At 40.6% G+C, this 16,826-nt stretch overlaps 1 long non-coding RNA gene across 2 annotated transcripts in view; it reads right to left on the bottom strand.

Annotated features, from left to right (window-relative positions):
- Nucleotides 1–16,826, bottom strand: part of LOC102555050 (uncharacterized) — a 90,495-nt gene that overhangs the window by 45,422 nt on the left and 28,247 nt on the right. For both annotated transcript variants that reach the window (XR_005493941.2, XR_005493940.2), the window contains exon 2: nt 13,356–14,145. This is a non-coding gene — a long non-coding RNA (uncharacterized LOC102555050). The remainder of the gene's footprint in view (nt 1–13,355; nt 14,146–16,826) is intronic.

Below are 16,826 nucleotides of genomic sequence, written 5' to 3'. Positions count from 1 at the left end.
TCATATTTGATCATGATGCTGGAGGACTTCAAGAAAGACATGAACACACTTAGGGAAGCACAGGAAAACATTAATAAACAAGTAAAAGCCTACAGAGAGGAATCGCAAAAATCCCTGAAAGAATTCCAGGAAAACACAATCAAACAGTTGAAGGAATTAAAAATGGAAATAGAAGCAATCAAGAAAGAACACATGGAAACAACTCTGGATATAGAAAACCAAAAGAAGAGACAAGGAGCTGTAGATACAAGCCTCACCAACAGAATCCAAGAGATGGAAGAGAGAATCTCAGGAGCAGAAGATTCCATAGAAATCATTGACTCAACTGTCAAAGATAATGTAAAGCGGAAAAAGCTACTGGTCCAAAACATACAGGAAATCCAGGACTCAATGAGAAGATCAAACCTAAGGATAATAGGTATAGAAGAGAGTGAAGACTCCCAGCTCAAAGGACCAGTAAATATCTTCAACAAAATCATAGAAGAAAACTTCCCTAACCTAAAAAAAGAGATACCCATAGACATACAAGAAGCCTACAGAACTCCAAATAGATTGGACCAGAAAAGAAACACCTCCCGTCACATAATTGTCAAAACACCAAACGCACAAAATAAAGAAAGAATATTAAAAGCAGTAAGAGAAAAAGGTCAAGTAACATATAAAGGGAGACCTATCAGAATCACACCAGACTTCTCGCCAGAAACTATGAAGGCCAGAAGATCCTGGACTGATGTCATACAGACCCTAAGAGAACACAAATGCCAGCCCAGGGTACTGTATCCAGCAAAACTCTCAATTAACATTGATGGAGAAACCAAGATATTCCATGACAAAACCAAATTTACACAATATCTTTCTACAAATCCAGCACTACAAAGGATAATAAATGGTAAAGCCCAACATAAGGAGGCAAGCTATACCCTAGAAGAAGCAAGAAACTAATCGACTTGGCAACAAAACAAAGAGAATGAAAGCACACAAACATAACCTCACATCCAAATATGAATATAAAGGGAAGCAATAATCACTATTCCTTAATATCTCTCAATATCAATGGCCTCAACTCCCCAATAAAAAGACATAGATTAACAAACTGGATACGCAATGAGGACCCTGCATTCTGCTGCCTACAGGAAACACACCTCAGAGACAAAGACAGACACTACCTCAGAGTGAAAGGCTGGAAAACAACTTTCCAAGCAAATGGTCAGAAGAAACAAGCTGGAGTAGCCATTCTAATATCAAATAAAATCAATTTCCAACTAAAAGTCATCAAAAAAGATAAGGAAGGACACTTCATATTCATCAAAGGAAAAATCCACCAAGATGAACTCTCAATCCTAAATATCTATGCCCCAAATACAAGGGCACCTACATACGTAAAAGAAACCTTACTAAAGCTCAAAACACACATTGCACCTCACACAATAATAGTGGGAGACTTCAACACCCCACTCTCATCAATGGACAGATCATGGAAACAGAAATTAAACAGTGATGTCGACAGACTAAGAGAAGTCATGAGCCAAATGGACTTAACGGATATTTATAGAACATTCTATCCTAAAGCAAAAGGATATACCTTCTTCTCAGCTCCTCATGGTACTTTCTCCAAAATTGACCATATAATTGGTCAAAAAACGGGCCTCAACAGGTACAGAAAGATAGAGATAATCCCATGCATGCTATCGGACCACCACGGCCTAAAACTGGTCTTCAATAACAATAAGGGAAGAATGCCCACATATACGTGGAAATTGAACAATGCTCTACTCAATGATAACCTGGTCAAGGAAGAAATAAAGAAAGAAATTAAAAACTTTTTAGAATTTAATGAAAATGAAGATACAACATACCCAAACTTATGGGACACAATGAAAGGTGTGCTAAGAGGAAAACTCATAGCGCTGAGTGCCTGCAGAAAGAAACAGGAAAGAGCATATGTCAGCAGCTTGACAGCACACCTAAAAGCTCTAGAACAAAAAGAAGCAAATACACCCAGGAGGAGTAGAAGGCAGGAAATAATCAAACTCAGAGCTGAAATCAACCAAGTAGAAACAAAAAGGACCATAGAAAGAATCAACAGAACCAAAAGTTGGTTCTTTGAGAAAATCAACAAGATAGATAAACCCTTAGCCAGACTAACGAGAGGACACAGAGAGTGCGTCCAAATTAACAAAATCAGAAATGAAAAGGGAGACATAACTACAGATTCAGAGGAAATTCAAAAAATCATCAGATCTTACTATAAAAACCTATATTCAGCAAAACTTGAAAATCTTCAGAAAATGGACAATTTCCTAGACAGATACCAGGTATCGAAGTTAAATCAGGAACAGATAAACCAGTTAAACAACCCCATAACTCCTAAGGAAATAGAAGCAGTCATTAAAGGTCTTCCAACCAAAAAGAGCCCAGGTCCAGACGGGTTTAGTGCAGAATTCTATCAAACCTTCATAGAAGACCTCATACCAATATTATCCAAACTATTCCACAAAATTGAAACAGATGGAGCACTACCGAATTCCTTCTACGAAGCCACAATTACTCTTATACCTAAACCACACAAAGACACAACAAAGAAAGAGAACTTCAGACCAATTTCCCTTATGAATATCGACGCAAAAATACTCAATAAAATTCTGGCAAACCGAATTCAAGAGCACATCAAAACAATCATCCACCATGATCAAGTAGGCTTCATCCCAGGCATGCAGGGATGGTTTAATATACGGAAAACCATCAACGTGATCCATCATATAAACAAACTGAAAGAACAAAACCACATGATCATTTCATTAGATGCTGAGAAAGCATTTGACAAAATTCAACACCCCTTCATGATAAAAGTCCTGGAAAGAATAGGAATTCAAGGCCCATACCTAAACATAGTAAAAGCCATATACAGCAAACCAGTTGCTAACATTAAACTAAATGGAGAGAAACTCGAAGCAATCCCACTAAAATCAGGGACTAGACAAGGCTGCCCACTCTCTCCCTACTTATTCAATATAGTTCTTGAAGTTCTAGCCAGAGCAATCAGACAACAAAAGGAGATCAAGGGGATACAGATCGGAAAAGAAGAAGTCAAAATATCACTATTTGCAGATGACATGATAGTATATTTAAGTGATCCCAAAAGTTCCACCAGAGAACTACTAAAGCTGATAAACAACTTCAGCAAAGTGGCTGGGTATAAAATTAACTCAAATAAATCAGTTGCCTTCCTCTATACAAAAGAGAAACAAGCCGAGAAAGAAATTAGGGAAACGACACCCTTCATAATAGACCCAAATAATATAAAGTACCTCGGTGTGACTTTAACCAAGCAAGTAAAAGATCTGTACAATAAGAACTTCAAGACACTGAGGAAAGAAATTGAAGAAGACCTCAGAAGATGGAAAGATCTCCCATGCTCATGGATTGGCAGGATTAATATAGTAAAAATGGCCATTTTACCAAAAGCAATCTACAGATTCAATGCAATCCCCATCAAAATACCAATCCAATTCTTCAAAGAGTTAGACAGAACAATTTGCAAATTCATCTGGAATAACAAAAAACCCAGGATAGCTAAAGCTATCCTCAACAATAAAAGGACTTCAGGGGGAATCACTATCCCTGAACTCAAGCAGTATTACAGAGCAATAGTGATAAAAACTGCATGGTATTGGTACAGAGACAGACAGATAGACCAATGGAATAGAATTGAAGACCCAGAAATGAACCCACACACCTATGGTCACTTGATTTTTGACAAAGGAGCCAAAACCATCCAATGGAAAAAAGATAGCATTTTCAGCAAATGGTGCTGGTTCAACTGGAGGGCAACATGTAGAAGAATGCAGATCGATCCATGCTTATCACCCTGTACAAAGCTTAAGTCCAAGTGGATCAAGGACCTCCACATCAAACCAGACACACTCAAACTAATAGAAGAAAAACTAGGGAAGCATCTGGAACACATGGGCACTGGAAAAAATTTCCTGAACAAAACACCAATGGCTTATGCTCTAAGATCAAGAATCGACAAATGGGATCTCATAAAACTGCAAAGCTTCTGTAAGGCAAAGGACACGGTGGTTAGGACAAAACGGCAACCAACAGATTGGGAAAAGATCTTTACCAATCCTACAACAGATAGAGGCCTTATATCCAAAATATACAAAGAACTCAAGAAGTTAGACCGCAGGGAAACAAATAACCCTATTAAAAAATGGGGTTCAGAGCTAAACAAAGAATTCACAGCTGAGGAATGCCGAATGGCTGAGAAACACCTAAAGAAATGTTCAACATCTTTAGTCATAAGGGAAATGCAAATCAAAACAACCCTGAGATTTCACCTCACACCAGTGAGAATGGCTAAGATCAAAAACTCAGGTGACAGCAGATGCTGGCGAGGATGTGGAGAAAGAGGAACACTCCTCCATTGTTGGTGGGATTGCAGACTGGTAAAACCACTCTGGAAATCAGTCTGGAGGTTCCTCAGAAAATTGGACATTGAACTGCCTGAGGATCCAGTTATACCTCTCTTGGGCATATACCCAAAAGATGCCTCAACATATAAAAGAGACACGTGCTCCACTATGTTCATCGCAGCCTTATTTATAATAGCCAGAAAATGGAAAGAACCGAGATGCCCTTCAACAGAGGAATGGATACAGAAAATGTGGTACATCTACACAATGGAATATTACTCAGCTATCAAAAACAACGAGTCTATGAAATTCGTAGGCAAATGGTTGGAACTGGAAAATATCATCCTGAGTGAGCTAACCCAATCACAGAAAGACATACATGGTATGCACTCATTGATAAGTGGCTATTAGCCCAAATGCTTGAATTACCCTAGATCCCTAGAACAAACGAAACTCAAGATGGATGATCAAAATGTGAATGCTTCACTCCTTCTTTAAATGAGGAAAAAGAATACCCTTGGCTGGGAAGGGAGAGGCAAAGATTAAAACAGAGACTGAAGGAACACCCATTCAGAGCCTGCCCCACAGGTGGCCCATACATATACAGCCACCCAATTGGACAAGATGGATGAAGCAAAGAAGTGCAGACCGACAGGAGCCGGATGTAGATCGCTCCTGAGAGACACAGCCAGAATACAGCAAATACAGAGGCGAATGCCAGCAGCAAACCACTGAGCTGAGAATAGGTCCCCCGTTGAAGAAATCAGAGAAAGAACTGGAAGAGCTTGAAGGGGCTCGCGACCCCAAAAGTACAACAATATCAAGCAACCAGAGCTTCCAGGGACTAAGCCACTACCTAAAGACTATATATGGACTGACCCTGGACTCTGACCCCATAGGTAGCAATGAATATCCTAGTAAGAGCACCAGTGGAAGGGGAAGCCCTGGGTCCTGCTAAGACTGAACCCCCAGTGAAGTAGACTATGGGGGGAGGGCGGCAATGGGGGGAGGGTTGGGAGGGGAACACCCATAAGGAAGGGGAGGGGGGAGGGGGATTTTGCCCAGAAACCGGGAAAGGGAATAACACTTGAAATGTATATAAGAAATACTCAAGTTAATAAAAAAAAAAAAAAAAAGTCAAAAAAAAAAAAAAAAGTCAAAGTGGACAAAGGACCTCCACATAAAGCCAGATACACTCAAACTAATGGAAGAAAAAAGGGAAGAGCCTCAAACACATGGACACTGGGGAAAAATCTCCTGAATAGAACACCAATGGCTTATGCTCTATGATCAAGAATTGACAAATGGGAGCTCATAAAACTGCAAAGCTTCTATAAGGCAAAGAGCACTGTCATTAGGACAAAATGGCAACGAACAGATTGGGAAAAGATCTTTACCAATCCTACATCTGACAGAGGGCTAATATCCAAAATATACAAAGAACTCAAGAAGTTGGATTCCAGAGAATTAAATAGCACTATTAAAAATGGGGTAAAAAGCTAAACAATGAATTGTTGGGAAGTACCTAAAGAAACGTTCAGCATCCTTAGTCAACAGGGAAATGCAAATCAAAACAACCCTGAAATTTCCTTTCACACCAGTCAGAATGGCTAAGATCAAAAACTCAGGTGACAACGGATGCTGGTGAGGATATGGAGAAAGAGGAACACTTCTCCATTGTTGGTGGGATTGCAAGCTAGTATGACCATTCTGGAAGTCAATCTGAAGATTCCTCAGAAAACTAGACATTGCATTACCTAAGGACCCAGCTGTACCTCTCCTGGACATATACCCAAAAGATGCCCCAACATACAACAAAGACACATGCTACACTATGTTTATAGCAGTCTTATTTATAATAGCCAGAATGTGGAAACAACCAGATGCCCTTCAACAGAAGAATGGATACAGAAAATATTGTATATCTACACGATGGATTACTACTCAGTTATCAAAAACAATGACTTCATGCAATTCATAGGCAAATAGATGGAACTAGAAAATGTCATCCTAAGAGAAGTGTCCCAATCACAAGAAAACACACATGGTATGCACTCATTGATAAGTGGATATTAGCCCAAAAGTTCAAATTACCCAAGATACAGTCCACAGACCACATGAAGCTCATGAAGAAGGATGACTAAAGTGGGGATACTTCAGTCCTTCTTAAAAGGGGGAACAAAAATATTCATAGGAGGGGATATGGAGACAAAGTTTGGAGTAGAGACTGAAGGAATGGCCATTCAGAGCCTCCCCCACCTGAGGATCCAACCTATATACATACATCCCCCAATCTCAGACAATATTGATGAAGCCAAGAAGTGCATGCTGATAGGATCATGATATAGCTGTCTCCTGAGAGGCTCAGCCAGAGCATGACAAATACAGAGGTGAATGCTAGCAGCAAACCATTGAACTGAGAATGGGGTCCTCATTGGAGGAATTAGAGAAAGGATTGAAGGATCTGAAGGGACTTGCAACCCCATAAGAACAATAATGCCAATCAACCAGAGCCTCCAGGGACTAAACCACTCCCAAAAGACTACACATGGACAGACCCATGGCTCCAGCTGCATATGTTACAGAGGATGGCCTTGTTGGGCACCAGTAGGAGGAGAAATCCTTGGTCCTGCCAAAGCTGGATGCACATCCCCCTCCCCTGCCAGTGTAGGGGAATGTCAGGGCTGGTTGGGGAGGGGGAACTCCTTTATAGAAGAAGTGGAGGATGATAGGATAAGGATCTTATGGACAGGAAACTTGTAAAGGGGATATTTGAAATGTACATAAAAAGTATCCAATAAAAAAAGCAAAAAGACAATCTGAAGAACAGAAGAAAATACTAAAAAACATCATATTTCTGATAAAGGTCTAGCTTCTAGAATATATTTTGAAAGTTTTCATATGGCTATTGCTAATATGAGTTCAAAAAATCACTGAAGGAAGACCTCAGCCTCAGATAGTATGGAAGACAAAGAGCCTTTATTCTGGAGAAACAATCAACATATAGGGGCTAAACATTCTTCAAAATGCCGACCCTAGACAAAGGCACACAGACCTTCTTAAAAGGAATTAGGGGTATTTTCTAAAAGGATTAGGTAATCTAAAATTTCACTGGTGGATGCTAGAGGTCACAGGTGATCAGTGGTCTACATTCCTATGTCATGAGCATTCAGTCATGTCACAAGGGTTGGCCTCTGGTTGGTTTGTGTCAGCTGGCCACTGGTCTATCCTCCTATGCCATTAATGTTTAACCACAGAATGTGATAGGGCTGTCCAGTACAGATGGCCGATCCTGAGACAAGGTATTTTTCCATTCTTGTGGTTACCCTAGTCTGCTCTTTGGGAGGGGATTTTTGACTTTCTTCCTGGGTTTTATGGTCTGTTCCTGAAGCTGGTGACTTATGGTCTAGTTTCTGGGACTTATGGTCTACTCCCGAAGTCGGTGCCTTATGGTCTTCTTTTTGAAATCAGGTCTGGTTCTTAAATGGAGACAAGTGGGGTTTATGTTGTCCTTTCACTAAGGCTACTAGCTACTCTCCACAACCTAACACCATTTCTTATGTCATCAAATTTAGATAAATTGATCTGGTACCCAACTGGAAGTTTCATTCCTACCTACTGACTAGCATTCATGGTGACAGAAAAGTGATTGTCAGTATCACTCAGCTACAAACCCTGTAACCCACAACAGCAACCTGCCCACTGGATATACTGATATAGTAGTGGCACAGGTAGCAGTACAAGAGCAGTGATTTCTGATTGGATTTAAGGCACAGCCCTCGAATAGGAATATATACCCCACACTCTTAAAATGACCAAGAACTTGAGACTTGATTGGTAAGGACCACTCAGGAAAAATGTACTACTATTATTATCCTAAAGGAACATAACCATAAGACTTCTGATAACATATTGCTATACCCATAGATCTCTCAACCTTCATCAGAGAAGCTTCTTTTGGTAGTAGGCAATAGTTAATAGAGAGACTCACAACTGGATGACATACAGAGAGCCTGAGACTTTGGATCACTCAGTCCTAAATTTGATGTCTTTATCAACCCTCCCCCTGTCAAGGCTCAGGGCTCTATGTGGAATGAAGACCTAAAGACTGTAAGAGCCAGTCATGGTGGATGATTCCAGGGAAATAGAGTCATTTAGAGACAATAGGATGGATAAACTTAAGAACTTACAGAGACTGTGATAGCACTCGTATTATCTCCACAGGTTCAAACCAGACCCTCCTCAAAAAAAAAAAAATTCTAACATAGAGAGGAAGTGGACACAAAATCCTACCATTTGCCAAGAATCTTTTTGTAATTGACACCTATTGGAAAGAGAAAATAAATTTTCTTGGATAGTTTTATGTCGACTTGAAAGGTAGAGTTATCTGAAAGGAGGAAATCTCAAGAGAATGCCTCTATAACATCTGGCTGTAGGTCATTCTCTCGATTGGGAATTGGTAGTGGAGGGCCCAATCCATTGTAGGTGGTGCCATCCCTAGAATGGTGGTCCTAAGTTCTATAAGAAAGCAGGCTGAGCAAGCCATGGGGAGCAAGCCAGGGAGCAGCACCCCTTCATTGCCTCTGCATCAGCTCTTGACTGCGGTTCCTAATGGGTTTGAGTTCCTGTCCTAGCTCCATTCAGTGATGTGTCATAATGTAGAAGTGTAAGCCAAACAAACCTTTTCCTTATCAACCTGCTTTTTTGTCATGGGTTTTCACTGCAGCAATAAAAATCCTTACTGAAACATCACTTTTCTCCAGTAGGGTATATATCAATGACTCCAGGGGCCATTCCCAAGAGTAGACAACACAAAATGGACTCCATTTATTTTTGTGTGTGTGCTTTTTGTTTTGTTTTAGACTTCATTAGCTTATTAGTTTTTTGCCTGCTTGTTTTGCTCTTTGTCTTTGGGAGGAGTTGAGAGGGGGGAAAGAATATGATTTAAGAAAACACATAGTCTATAAAAAAGAATCACATTAAAGAAAAGAAATACTAGTGTCTGCTTCCCTCAAAAAAGGTTCCTGTATACAATATTCTAGAGGAACTAGATGGTTTCTGGGAGAGAGAGAGAGAGAGAGAGAGAGAGAGAGAGAGAGAGAGAGAGAGAGAGAGAGAGAATAGAAATGGGAGAGAAAGAATTCTCTTTTAGTGTATTATTCCTGGTAGGTCACCCATGCTCCACTAGATGACCCCACAGCAAGAACTATACAGCACAAATTGGAGTTGATGGGTTAGTAAACTAAAAAAAAAAAGAAAAGAAAAGAAAAGAAAAGAAAAAGACATGGGAAGAAGGATATGGGAGTGGATGTGGGTGTGTCTTGGTGTTTTACTGCTGTGAGAAGACACCATGACTGAGACAAGTCTTACAAGAACAACACTTGATTGGGGCTGGCTTACAGGTTCAGAGATTTAGTCCATTATCCTCAAGGTGGGAACATAGCAGGCATGGTGCAGGAGGAGCTGAGAGTTCTACATCTTCATCTGAAGGCTGCTAGAAGGCTGACTTCCAGACAGCTAGGACAATGGTCTTAAAGCCCATGCCTTTTTGGCACACCTACTCCAAGGCCACAACTACTCCAACAAGGCTACACCCCCAAATAGTGCCACTCCCTGGGTCTATCATATTCAAACCATCACAGGGTATAATTAGGGGGTGGAGTGGTGGGTGAATATGATCAAAATATATTGTGTAAAATTCTCAAACAATTAGAAAGCCTTTAAAAAGCCATAGTACAACTTAACAATAAAATAACAAACAATATATTGTTAAAATGAGCAAAAGAACTTGTTTGCTGGTGCACGCAAGTAATCTTATTTACTTGAGAAGTGAGACAGGTGAATTAACTGGGCTACATGGTAAGTTTAAGACCAGGCAGGGCAACTTAGTGGGATAGTCTCAAAATAAGAGGAAAACGTAGAAAAGACTGGAGATCTACTTTTGTGTTAGTGCTTGCTTAGGATCTACAAGACCTAGGATTAATCATCCAGTGCCACCTCCTTGACAGTCACGCTAACAGAAGACTGAAGTATTTCTATGAAGATGTGCATCCCTGGGTCTGGGACTCATGCAGGCATTTTTCACTATCCTTCCTGTCTGCCATTATATCTTCAGACTTGCAGGAGTCCTTCCTCTTACCCTACTTCCTGGGGACTATTGCTTGGAGTAGAACCTTTCCTGCTGTCCCTCTCAGCCTTCCTTGCTACCCTATTTTCATTCCTTTGCATGGATCATCCATTTCCACAAATACTTTCTACCAGGGACTCCAATGGCCATACTAGGCTGGAACTCAGGTAGGCAGTTGTAACTGTTCTTCCTGTCTGTCCAGTCTTTATTCCTAGTGCTGTAGCAGCCTTTTTACAGAAGCCCCTCCTCTCAACCAAACTCCATTCACTAGTGACTCCACATTTTGGTGCAGAATCAGGGATACTCTTGCCATTTCACCCATCTCCAGACTTTTCTCTTTTTTTTTTTTTTTGGATATTTTCTTTACTTACATTTCAAATGTTATCCTGTGTACCGGCTAGTTTTGTGTGTCAAGTTGACACAAGCTGGAGTTATCACAGAAAAAGGAGCCTCGGTTGTGGAAATGCCTTCATGAGATCCAGCTGTAAGGCATTTTCTCAATTAGTGATCAAGGTGGGAGGACCCAGCCCATTGTGGGTGGGGCAGTCCCTGGGCTGATGGTCTTGGGTTCTATAAGAGAGCAAGCTGAGCAAGCCAGGGGAAGCAAGCCAGTAAGTAACATCCCTCCATGACCTCTGCAACAGCTCCTGCCTCCTGACCTGTTTGAGCTCCAGTCCTGACTTCCTTTTGTGATGAACAGCAACATATAAGTAAGCTGAATAAACCCTTTCCTCCCCAACTTGCTTCTTGGTCATGATGTTTGTGCAGGAATAGAAACTGTGACTAAGACATCCCATTTCCCGATTTCCCCTCTGGAGTCCTCCTATCCTTTCTTCCCTCCCCCTGACTCTATGAGATTGTTCCCCCACCCACCCACTCACTCACTCCCATCTCCCTGCCTTGGCTTTGAGCCTACACAAGAGCATTGTGCCTTCACAGGGCCAAGGGCTTCTCCTCTCATTGATGCCCTAAAAGGCCATCCTCTGCTACATATGTGACTGGAGCCATGGGTCCCTCCATGTGTACTCTTTGGTTGGTGGTTTACACTCTGGGAGCTCTGGGGGATCTGATTGCTTGATATTCCTATGGGGTTGAGAACCCCTTCAGCTCCTTCAGTCCTTTCTCTAACTCCTCCATTAGGGACCCCATTCTCAGTTCAATTTATGACTTCATGAAATTCTTAACCAAATGGATGAAACTAGAAAATATCATCCTGGGTGAGGTAACCCAATCACAAAAGAATGCACATGGTGTGCACTCACTGATAAGTGGATATTAGCCCAAAAGCTCAGAATGCCCAAGATACAATCCACAGACCACATGAAGCTCAAGAAGTTGGAAAACCAAAGAGTGGATGCTTCAGTCCTTCTTAGAAGGGAGAACAAAATATTCACTGGAGGAAATACAAAGTGTGGAGCAAAGACTGAGAGAAAGGTCATCCAGAAATGGCGCCACCTAGGGATCCACCCCATATACTGTCACCAAACCCAGACAATATTGTGGATGCCAAGAAGTGCATGCTGACAGGAGCCTGATATAGCTGTCTCCTGAGAGACTCTTCCAGAGCCTGATAAATACAGAGGCAGGTGCTCACAGTATCCAGACTTTTTATTTATTCAACTGTAGCGTGTTTACTGGAGCCCTTCCCCCAAAACACCTATATCCCTTGGAGACTCTGACTCCTGATATGGACACATTCCTCCAGCTCTTTCCCACAGTCTTCTCAGCCTCTCCTTCTAGTAGCTCTTCATTCCTTTCTGCCAGTGACCTACCCACAAAACTACTCTTTACCAGAGACCCCACAGCAACCACACTTGCTTAGGATACAGGCAAAGGGTAACAGCAACCAAAGAACAGAACACACACTCAACAACAAAATCAGGTACCAATACCGAGAAACATCTCAAACATCATGGCTCCGAATGCTTAGACCTCAGTGCAGAACACAAAAGCAAACAGTCAAGACAACCAGACTCCACCAGAAGCCAGTAATCCTTTTACAGTAGACCTTGAGAAATACAATACCACTGAAGCATAAGACAAGGGCTTCAAAGATAGCAACTATGAACATGTTTAAGGATCTTACAGAAAATATGAATAAAGAGGATATGAATAATGAAGTCTGTGAAAACACAAGCAGTTGAATAAAATATTGAAAAATTAAAGATACGAAAGTACAACTAATTAGGGATCACTGAGGCTTTTTTTTTTTGCATGTAGAACCACTGATTGGGGGGGGGGGGTCTTGCCAGTGGCAACCCTTGAGATTAAAGTGGAGTTACAAGGACTCCAGACACTAGCTGGGAAGTGAGTTAATAGAAACAATTATTTAAGCCAATCACTTGATTACAAAGCAGGAGTTTCCATCTGGGCTTCCAGCATCAAGTGGTCCAACATCTAAGTGTCACTGGTTCCAACATCTAAGGAATCAGTGGCATTGGAGGGTCAAGAACTGGGTCAGCTTTGAGCTGCCTCGATGATCTTAGAATAGGGTCTAAGCAATGGTGACTTTAGGGCTCTCCAGCTTGCACTTTACTTGGCCAGGCAATTCCCGAGGGACCTGCTGGCAAACTTGGCCTTGACTTCCAACTCTTCCTTGATTCTAAGCACATAAGTGTACTTGACCAGTTGTTCAGACCAGCAAGGGACACCAGTCTTGGTCTGCCCGGTGCAAAGCCCTGCCACCAGGTCAGTGATGGAAGTATCCTTAGTCTCCCTAGAACGATGTGGGACACCATGACATGCCAACCATTGGACTGTGCTATCTTACACTTTTGCAGAGATTCAGCCACAGAGCTGATCTGGTTCACCTTGAGTGGAGGAGGCAGTTGCAGAACTTCTTTCCCACAGCCTTAGCAATCCATTTAGGATTGGTTATTATGAGATACTCTCAACCACGTGCACTAGCTGTGAACTTCTTCCAAGCTGTCCCATTGTCCTGGTCAAAGGGGTCTTCCACGAACATCATTGGATACTCCCAGATGAAGAACGTATATAAGTCAACCAGCTGTTCAGGTGTGATGTACTTGCTGAAGTCATAGGAGACTTGGAGTTCAGGTTATACTTGCCAGATCTAAAGAACTCAGAGGCAGCCATATCCACACCAATAATGACTTGGTCAGTGTAGCTGGACTTTGTAATTATGATCTTCAAGCAGCACTAGCACTTCTTTGTTTTCCAGGACATTAAGTGTAAACTTGCCCTTGTCACTCACATTGGTGGCATCCCTTCTCATATTTCTCCTTGATGGCATTCTTCAGGTTGTGGTAAACCTTTGCTCCAATGCACAGCACTTCGTGGAAACTGGATGCCCCAACAGGGAGGATCATGAACTCTTGTACGACCAGCTTGTTTCCAGCTGTTGATCACATTGAAAGGTGGGACTGGCAGGATGCTTGGCATAGCAGCTTGAAAGAGACCTTTTGAAGTGCAAAGATCGACCTCAACCATGGGATTCCTATGACAGTCAAAGATCTCAGTGGGATGAATCTTGAGAGTAGACATGGTGAACTTCTGACCTTCCAATTGCTTTCTGTAGGCTTCAAAAAGAGCATTCAGTAGAATTTAGCAGCAGCAGCAGCAGCAGCAGCAGCAGAATTGCTAAAGGGAGCCCAAACAAATAAAAGTTAAAAAGTTTAGGATGGCAAACAAAAACAACATAGTTAAGCCTCACCAACAGAGTACACAATGTGGAAGAGGGAGTCTCTACAAGATAGAAGAAATTGATAAGTCAACCAAAAAAAATGTTAAATCTAAAAAAAATCCAGGCAAAATTACACAGAAAATAAAGAATCATATGAAAAGACAAAATTAAAAAAAATAGAGACAAAGAAAGAAGAAACCCATGTCAAAGGCACAGAAAATACTTTGAACAAATCATATAGAAATATTTCTTCAACCTAAAGAAGGAGGTTCCTTCAAGGTACAAGAAGCATACACCAAATAGGCAGGACCAGAAAAGAAATTCCCCATGACACATAATAATTAAAACACTAAATATACAGACCAAAAAAAGGATGTTAAAAGCCACAAAGGAAAATGACCAAGTAATATATGAAGGCAGATCTATGAGAACTACACGTGACTTCTTAGTGGAGACTCTGAAAGCCAGAAGGATGTGGATACATATTCTACAATTCTTTTTCCCCCAGAAGCACAAAATTGTTTTATGTTTTCAGTAGAATTTTTATTTATTTACTTATTCATTATTTACTAAAAACCTCTTGCACTGTAGCTTGTAGATATTGAGCTATTCTATCCTGATTACGCTGGGTTTAGACTACTTCCCAGCCTATTTCCCAGTCACGGGGCCTGATATTTGCCATCTTGGTCTCACCCTGGCCTCCTCCTTCAGTGCCCTGATGGCCACTCCCTGGGTTCCACCTGAGACCCTCTACTTTTTAAGAAACCTCAGATGCTAGTCCAAACTACTATACCCAGAAAAACTAACAACTACAATTAATGGAGAAAGAAATATATTCCATGAGTAAAACAAAATGTAAGCCATTTTTCATTACCAATTCAGATCTACAGAAGGCTCTAGAAAGAAACTTCAGTCTGAAGTGGTTAACACACCCAAGAAGACACAAGGAATGAGTAATACCAGAGCAGTAAATCAATAGAAGAGTGAAAAACCCCACATCATAAGAACAAAATAATAGAAACAAATAAACACTGCTTACTGATAGCTCTCAATATTAATGGCATCAATTCTCCAAACACAGACTAACAGACTTGATCAGACAATAGAATTTATTTTTCTACTACATCCAAGAAACAAACCTCATCATCGGAGATAGGCACCTCCTCAGTGCAAAAAGAGGAAAAAAGATATTCCAAACAAATTGCTCCAAAAAGCAAGTAGGTTCAGCCATTTTAAGGGCTGAGAAAATATAGACTTCAAAACAAAAGTAATCAGAAGAGATAGGGAAGGACACTAGGTACTCATGAAAGGGAAAAAACACCAAGAGTATATGGCAATTCTAAACATTTATAAACCAAACATAAGGACATCCAAGTTCATGGAAGAAACATTACTACAGCTAAAATCACATGTCAACCCTCATACAGTGATACAGGGAGATTAATACCACCTGCTTGACAATAGAAAGTTTATAGAAATGTTGAAGTTCAATAATGTCATAAATCAAGTGGACCTAGCAGGTATCTACAGATCATTTCTACCAAACACTAAAGAATATACTTTCTTTTTAGAAGCTCACAGAAAAACAAGATCTTTCGGAAAAACCCAATATGTGTTCATGATAGAAGTCCCGGAGAGATAAGGGATACAATGGAAAAACCCAACATAATAAATGCACTTTCTGTAAGACCACAATCAACATCACCCTAAATGGAGATAAACTGAAAGCATTTCCATTAAAATAAAAAACAAGCTAAGGGTGTCCACTCTATATCAATTCAATATTTTGCTAGCAGTGTTGGCTAGAGCAGTAAGACAACTGAAGGAGATCAAGGGGATACAACTAGGAAAGGAAGAAGTGGAATTATCTATTTGTCAATGATATGACCCCATATATAAAAGACAATACAAACTCTACCAGGAACTTCTACAGCTGATAAACACAAGCCAGACAAAATCCCAGCATGGACGAGAGGAAGTGGGCATGAAATACCAACCTTATGGAAAACAACTTTCCAAGCAAATGGTCTGAAGAAGCAAGCTGGAGTAGCCATTCTAATATTGAATAAAATCACGTTTCAACCAAAAGTCATCAAAAAAGATAAGGAAGGACACTTCATATTCATCAAAGGAAAAATCCACCAAGATGAACTCTCAATCCTAAATATCTATGCCCCAAATACAAGGGCACCTACATACATAAAAGAAACTTTACTAAAGCTCAAAGCACACATTGCACCTCACACAATAATAGTAGGAGATTTCAACACTCCACTCTCGTCAATGGACAGATCATGGAAACAGAAATTAAACAGAGTCATAGACAGACTAAGAGAAGTCATGAACCAAATGGATTTAACAGATATTTATAGAACATTCTATTTTAAAACAAAAGGATATACCTTCTTCTCACCACCTCATGGTACTTTCTCCAAAATTGACCATATAATCGATCATAAAATAGGCCTCAACAGATACATAAAGATAGAAATAATCTCATGATTCCTATAAGACCACCATGAGCTAAAGCTGGTCTTCAATAACAGTAAGGAAACAATGCCCACATATACATGGAAGTTGAATAATGCTCTACTCAATGATAACCTGGTCAAGGAAGAAATAAAGAAAGAAATTAAAG

This window comes from Rattus norvegicus, chromosome 15 (genome assembly GCF_036323735.1).
Source record: "Rattus norvegicus strain BN/NHsdMcwi chromosome 15, GRCr8, whole genome shotgun sequence".
NCBI classification, from domain to species: domain Eukaryota; kingdom Metazoa; phylum Chordata; class Mammalia; order Rodentia; family Muridae; genus Rattus; species Rattus norvegicus.
This window is presented reverse-complemented; position numbering and strand designations above follow the sequence as displayed.